The sequence below is a fragment of the Gambusia affinis genome, linkage group LG02 (assembly GCF_019740435.1).
Source record: "Gambusia affinis linkage group LG02, SWU_Gaff_1.0, whole genome shotgun sequence".
Lineage (NCBI taxonomy): Eukaryota > Metazoa > Chordata > Actinopteri > Cyprinodontiformes > Poeciliidae > Gambusia > Gambusia affinis.
This window is the reverse complement of record NC_057869.1, coordinates 23,019,878-23,027,584: the sequence shown is the minus strand read 5'-3', so window position 1 is coordinate 23,027,584 and position 7,707 is coordinate 23,019,878.

The window sequence follows — 7,707 nt, the reverse complement described above, 5'->3', positions numbered from 1 at the left end:
TCTCATATTCGTCCAGGCACAAAAATCAAACATTTCTGCAGGCTGTGTAAACTTTTTTTATTTCCTCTGTGGTTCTGATTCTCCAGTCAAAATGTACAAAGAAAATAGAGATTTGGCTCAACACAGATCAGTCATTTTCAGGGAAACTTAGTGAAAGTTTTTGCTGCCTGATTTGAAAAGCATATTTTCATATTTTTCAGGCTGTATGTACAGCGGGATTAAATCCGTGGTTTTGCATGGATTTAAAATGCCGACCATCAGTGTGGAGACACACAGAGCTAAATGTAACAACACTATCAGGAAGGTGAGCCGCACACATACAACACAGAAATGCAAAAGAGAGCAGCTGAACAATAGACACACTAAGCCGACTTTCACAGCTGATGGATTATTTTAGGATTTGATTTGACTACCAACTAAATAACACAGCTAATAATGCGTTGCATCAGGAAAAAAAAATAATCGCCGTACATCGCTCGTAGTTTCCTGCTTTGAAAGTTTCCTCTTCCTTGAAAGCCAAAACGATATTTGAATGCACAAGACAGAACAGCTCTGACGAGGCGTCGACTGATAATCTATCTGATTTTGAAGCACATAAATCACCATGTCGACAAGTCTGAAAAAGATTTTTCTCTTTGGATGTTGTGTTTGGAAATGAAACGGTAAGGTTGCAGATATATTAGGTCTGAGGAAGGAATAATAAATGGCCCGTGAAGCCGCTTCTTTCCTGCCCATTTGATCCACATGCAGACCGGGGTGAAGATTTAGTAGCTTTTCAAATTGAAGAAGGGAGCAGAGATTTCTGGTTCATTAGATGCCCTCTGCTCCATTCGGCTCCCGGTCTGGGGAAACATATGACTGGTGGCTTGGTGTGACTCCAGCTGGATAACGTCTGCAGCCAGCCAGAGAAGACTTTTAGCTTCATGTCTCTGTCTGCTTGCAGCGTTGCAGAGCAGACAGACCACCCACCTTCTGAGCCCCCGTTTGCGCTCACACAGTCACACAGTCACATTGATGTCTCTTACGTTTCTGGAGAGTAACACTGATTCATTAACCCTCAACATAATCTGCTCCCTTTAACCTCTCCTCTTCCTGGTTCATCCTGAGACTTGATGAATAACAGTCTGAACATGCAGGAAAAATGAGGCGTGATATAAACTGTTAGTTTCCTCTACGGGAAAAAGGAAAACTAGATTTGCACACACATATATTCCTTGAATATTCCTTGTGTTGCTTCTTTTCTAATCAGTGCACGCAAAAAGATGGCTGGGTAGAAATGACCTCTCTCTGTCTCTGCTATTTTCCAAATGATGCTTTATGTTTTCCACTAAGTTCATGAAAATGGATGTTAAAATAAAAAAAAATCTAGATTGGCAGTAAGGGGTGTGTACGGATGTGAGTAGAGTAATGAACTTACAGGCTTGTGGAGGGGCAGCGCAAAAAGGACAGATGTGAAGACAGTCACACGTGTGAGATATAATCATTTTTTAGAGAAAAGTTACTTTTAAGTTAAATTAGCTTTAGAAATTGAAATAATGGATGACTCACTATGCATGCATTTAAAAACAAGCACATCTAAAGTACACATATGGAGGTATTAGAGGGATTTATTTCAGCTTGCGTCATGCACTGTTGGATCAATCTGAAGTCAAGAGTTCAGGATTAACATGATAGAAAGCTGTATGTAAACAATAAACGCACAGAAAGAGCATGAGGAAGACAGGACATGAATCATAATGGAAGAATCAGCAATGCAAAATAAAAGAAACCCATAATTTATACCAACACAAGGGTGTTGAACGATATTGGTTCCCGCCAGGTGAGATCAATCAGGGGGATTTGGAACAGCTTTGGAAAAAAAGAGAGCGCCAACCAGGGGAACTGATTACCACAGAGAACACAGAGGAAGGTGAACCAAAACACAAAGCAATCTGCAAAGCAAGAGGAACTGAGGGAAGAAATAAAAACAAACAGAAAACACAAAATGTCACTTATTGTTCCTACATTTAGCTAAAATAAACAACTATAAAGAGAAGGAATGTATAATCTGATTAAAGATTTATATATTTTATGTAAATAGAGATTGTCTTGAAAGCTAGCAAAACAGAACCAATGGTATAAAATGAAAAGAAAACATGCTGAGATGTTGTTTTCTGAAGTATCTTCTAAACTCTACACAGCTAAAAAATGGTAACCTTTCACAATGCCCCTTTAAATGAGACATGGAGTCAGTGAAGCGTCCAGTCTGCCCTCAGTCCGACTTGAGAGGCAAAAAAATAAATAAAAACCCAGATCCAAGATGGTTTTTGCCTTTTGTACAGTTAAGGGTTCCATCTTGTTGTGAATCGCGCTGAAGGACATGCGGTCAACGAATGAAGCCATGGAAGCAACAAAAACAGAAGCCCTTGGCCAAATGGCTGGTTTTCTGTTCTAGAGAAGAACAGCTTTCTTTTTTGCAGCACTTACAGTTCCACTCAGACACCACTTAGCACTTTTTCTGGCCAAGGCCGCAGGTCCCCTGTCTGCAGCAAGCTGAGGTCCCGTAGATTTCCTGCAGATTAGCACGCTGGTCAGTTGTATGTTTTCCTCTACTTGGTGGGGTCATCTAGACCAGGGCTCTGCAACTCTTGCTAGAACTGCAGCTCTTTGATATGTCCCTGGTTCATTTCACTTACTGTATTTTCCAATACAATAAGGGATTTTACAGCACAATCAAGTAGCTATCTTACCTTCAGTTGTTATAAAAATACTACATATCAAATATGACTTAAAAGTAATCTTGCTTCCTAAATTAATACCTTGAATTTGGCCTTTGTCTCTTTAAAAACTCCTTTTCGTTTTGAAACTCCACCTTCAGGAAGTCATCACAACATTGCTCCTCTCTTAACCCTTTAACGTGTTAACCAGGGTTTCGCTTAGAAGTAGCTCCTATAATGAACTCAGCAAACACGCAGTTCCACCAGCTGTTTGCTAATTGATGCTGGCTAGCCTGAAGGATCTGAGGAGGGAAGTCGCTGGGGAGGGCTGCTGTGTAAGGCGAAAGGTCAGCAGTCAGGAAACCGCAGCTCTAGGAGGAGCTGCACCTAAAGAAGAGGAGGAGAGGCGCCTTCAGTCCATACAAACGTTTTGCACCGCTGAATGGTTGTCACAGGAGATTCAAAGATTTCTCAAACATGCATGAGAAAATTAAAGCAACACTCCAGGCTTGTTTTTGATGAAGGAATAACATGACGTGATGTAAAGCTCAAAAAAGGAAAGGCATCACTGGGTGGTTGCCACAAAAGATTTGAGGACTTCTCAAACATGTACGAAAGAATGAAAGCTACATTCCAAGTATTTTTTTTTTTTTATCAGGGAATAACATGATGTAAAGCTCAAAAAGTCCATTTTATGTCATTCCCTCCGTTTAACTATTAGACTGTTCTCGAGTGATTCTGCATATGGATCAGATAATTGTCTACCGGCATAACAAACAGCACAAAAATTTATTCGAAATAAAATAAGATTACTTACCATGTTTGACATTTTTCTTTACACACAATCCTTAAATGTTAAATGTTTCCTAAACAAATAATGAACAAAACAGAAACTATCCATAGCTGTGACTTACGGCGTGTTGTTTTAAGATCAGGGATAAAACACAGGAAAGTTTAACCAATATATAATAAATATATCAGTAAATGGCCTGTGCTTTCATAGCGCATTATCAAGTTCAGAAGACCCCAAAAGCTCTTTACTAGTCATTCATGCACACATTCGCACTGATGGTGGCTAGCTACTACGCTGTAGCCACAGTCAGACAGGAGCGAGGCTGCCATGCACCAGCGCCACTGGGTCCTCTGACCACCAACAGCAGGCAAGGCGGGTGAAGCATCTTGCCCAAAAACACAACAACTGAGACAGACAAAGCGGTGTTTGAACCAGCAACCCACCGGTTACAGGACAAACCCCAACCACCGTCGCCCCAAGCTGTAGAAACAGGGCGTCAAAGTAGAGTCTGACTAAGCACCCTATAAAAGAATTAGCATGAGGAAACAATTAGAAACGCAGTAATCCAGTTTTTATTTTCCTGTATTAGACCTGCCAAGCATTAGTGTGTCACTTAATTGGCAACAGCAAAGCAAATAAGAATGTAAGAGAACTGGAGACAATGACAAAGATCTGACAAGGAACCAGAGAAAACCCTCAACACGTTATAGCTGGCAAAGTTATGGCACACATGAGCTGAGTGATTGAGAATAAAACAAAGCTTACCCTAATAGAGTGGTAAACCAGGACCATCAACAACCAAAAACTTTGCAAACCACAGTATTATGACAAACCTGTGCAATTTTTATGACAGCAGTTTAGAAAAGCAGCTTAAACAGGTAATGTGAGCTGATAAATGAGATGTTGGGCTGTTGACAACGCCCCTAGGAGGTTATATGTGTGTCACTGCAAGACCTGTGACCTTTTAAATGTTCTGGAGGAAAACAGGAATGCTGGCTCGTTTACTGCAGCTGCCTACAGGTGGTGAAATGTTTAAATAGTAAAACCCGGAAAAAGGTCATTATGAAGCTTAATTAGGCAGTGCGGTGTAATGCATGCGAAGTGGCATTTCACCCACAATTAAGCCTCATTAAGGAGCAGCCATTTACTTCTTTGGCAGTGCCGAGGTCATGGGCTGAGGAGGAAAGCATAGACCTCTAGTGGTGAAGCTGCAATCCCGGATTAATACAAGAAGCACTGCTCTCCGCCCTGCAAATAGCAAATAAAGAGCAGATTGATCCCTGATTTTTTGCTGTCAGGGACTGCCTTTGATGTCCCATCAGCTTTCCCCTGAGACTCATAACAAGAGGAAATGTTTCCCTTGGCGTCTCGGTCCCAGGGGTTTCCCAGAGAAACCTCGTGCTTAAATGTTCCCAAAACCCGGGGTCAAAAGACATTTATAAAGAAACTGAATGGACAAACAAATACTGCCATTGGTGTGCCGTGTCATTTGTTTGTGTAAATAGAAGCTCAAGTTCACATGCCCAACAGAATCCCAGAGGAGTCTTTCACTTGTTAGCTTGTTCCTTCCTCATTTAAGGTATTCTGGGAAGTAAACGAAAGGTTCGACTCTTTTGGAAGTCATAAACTACACAAAGGAAATGCAGCTGCTGAACGCAACCTGAGACGACTACAGTCCTCGAATTTTATCAGCAGAGAGCGCCGACCAAGGCCAAAGACTGAAACCAGAAGTAGGGCCGAAATAAAATCCAAAAATGTTTTCCTGTTGCCATTTCTGCATTTCAAATCACTTCCTCACCACTTTCAGAGAATATCACTGTAGGTAGCATACACACAGTACTTGTACAGCCACTCAATGAGGTACACACACATTCATGCAGGTGGTCATGAATCTACACCTGAATGTGCAGAAATCTCGGCAGTGCATGAGAAACCTAACAGGTCGGAAACTTTTCACTAAGAGAAAGAAAAGAGCTTGGTTTTTCTGATTCATGGAGATCTGTTTAAATGGTTTGGACTGGGATTCAGTTCTGCAGCTCTGCTATGACACCTAGTGGCTTCATGGGTTGCATCAAAAACCATCCACAAAGCTATTCACACTTTATTGTAAACTTGCCAGTGACACAATTATTGGTTCCTGCTGTTTATGCTGTAAACAAATAACCTTCCTTCCAGTAGATTTTACAAGGTTGGCGTCATACAGAGAGGTCTTTGACCGTTCCTCTTGTGCAATCTTTATCATCCAGAGACCCCGGTCCTCTCTTATGTTAGCTCTTTTAAAATGTAAGAGAAACTGCTGTGCTCTCCATGTTGCCTTTTTTGATCATGGTTCTATTTCTTACTGCTGGTTTTTCATCCTGCTGAAAGGTCCAACATCAATACACCTCCAAACTTACATTTTTTATATCCTTACCATAACTATGAGTGGTGGCCTTATTTTTACTGTAGTTTTAAACGTTTTAACCACTGCTGAAAATATAGTATGCATATGGACAAATAGCTGTTTTATATCAGGTTTGTTTTTAGCTAAGCAGATGAGCAAGCATCTGTCTTACAATATAGTTGGCGATTTCTTCTTATCTTTGTCAATTTGACAAGAGTAGGTGAAGGAAGAGGGTCTCCAGAAGCAGAAAATCTGGGTTTACCTAAGCTTACAAGAAACACTTCAGCTATATTTACCATATAAATGTCAGCAGTGTTAAATGTTTCTTAGATAAAGGTCATCCAAATCCCAGATGGACTTTTAAGTATTTAAGTGTGAGATTACTCCACAATACAAGATGAAATGTTTTAAAATTTTTTTTTTTTTTTTTTTTTTTTTTACACAATGAGTAATAGAAAAATCATTTTACTTATAACTTTGTGCCCCAAAACCTTAAGGGCAACCCCTTAAAGTTTATTCAGTTATAAAGTCACCATTTTATATCAGTCATTTATTCTCCATCCATCTATTGTTTATACACCCTTTGTCCCTAATGGGGTCGGGAGGGTCACTGGTGTTTATCCCCAGCTAACGTTCCGGGCAAGAGGCGGGGTCACCCTGGACAGATTGCCAGTCTGTCGCAGGGCAACACAGAAAACATACAGGACACACAACCATTCACACACACACTCACACCTAGGGAGAATTTAGAGAGACCAATTAACCTGACAGTCATGTTTTTGGACTGTGGGAGGAAGCCAGAGAACCCGGAGAGAACCCACCATGCACAGGGAGAACATGCAAACTCCATGCAGAAAGATTCCCGGGCCAGGAATCGAACCCAGCACCTTCTTGCTGCAGGGCAACAGCTCTACCAACTGCGCCACTGTGCAGCCCCGTCATTTATTCTCATCCATAGAAAATCCTGACGCTTTAGAGCCCAGGAAGCCGTGTTTTCTTGGCTGCACAGTTCCTAATATGTATCAATGTGAGCAGCATTCACAAAGAGCCTGCCTGGCTGGAGCAGAGACCAAAAAGAGACATTTAAAAAAAAAAAAAAAAAAAAACTTTTTGCTCTAGAAGAAAATATTGCTTTTTGTTTGGTTGTTGGAAAATCCCTGGTTCATTTTATCATGGTGGTCAGATGTGTCAGCATTGGTTTACTGACTAGAACGGATAAGCTGAACTTATCCGTTCAGCTGCGAGAACAAACATGACTGACTTATGCATTTTATTAGTGTTGTTGTTACTAACACAGTTACCTATACATACACCCATACTGAATAAATTGGGTCAATATTGAAATTTTCATTTATTTCTTGACTTTTTCAACTCAACTTGTTAAGTGAAACGCATACAGATGAAATACCCACAGCGTAGTGACTTGTTCTTCATCAGAGAAAACAAAACGAACCTAAATCACTGGGGATCTGCCGACTGGCACTGGGTTGACGCGTCGTCCTCCTCCTGGATCCAATGAATGAACACTTCAGGTTATTTTGATTGTAAAACATTTATCTATGTTGCGCTCTACAACATCCAACAAGATGCGATTTTTAATGTTGAACACTTATAATCAACTTAGTACAACCAAAAGGTTTCCAACCCAGTGATCAACAACAAACCACAACAATGACGACGGTCAAAAAACTGCGCGTTTCCGCCGTAATCAGCACACCTGTGACTCCATTTAACCATGTGATGCCACCTACTGTGACTTTTAGGTATTACACCAAAACAAAAAACAAACACATAAACCCCAAAAATATGGGGACTGATGATTACAGACTGATGGT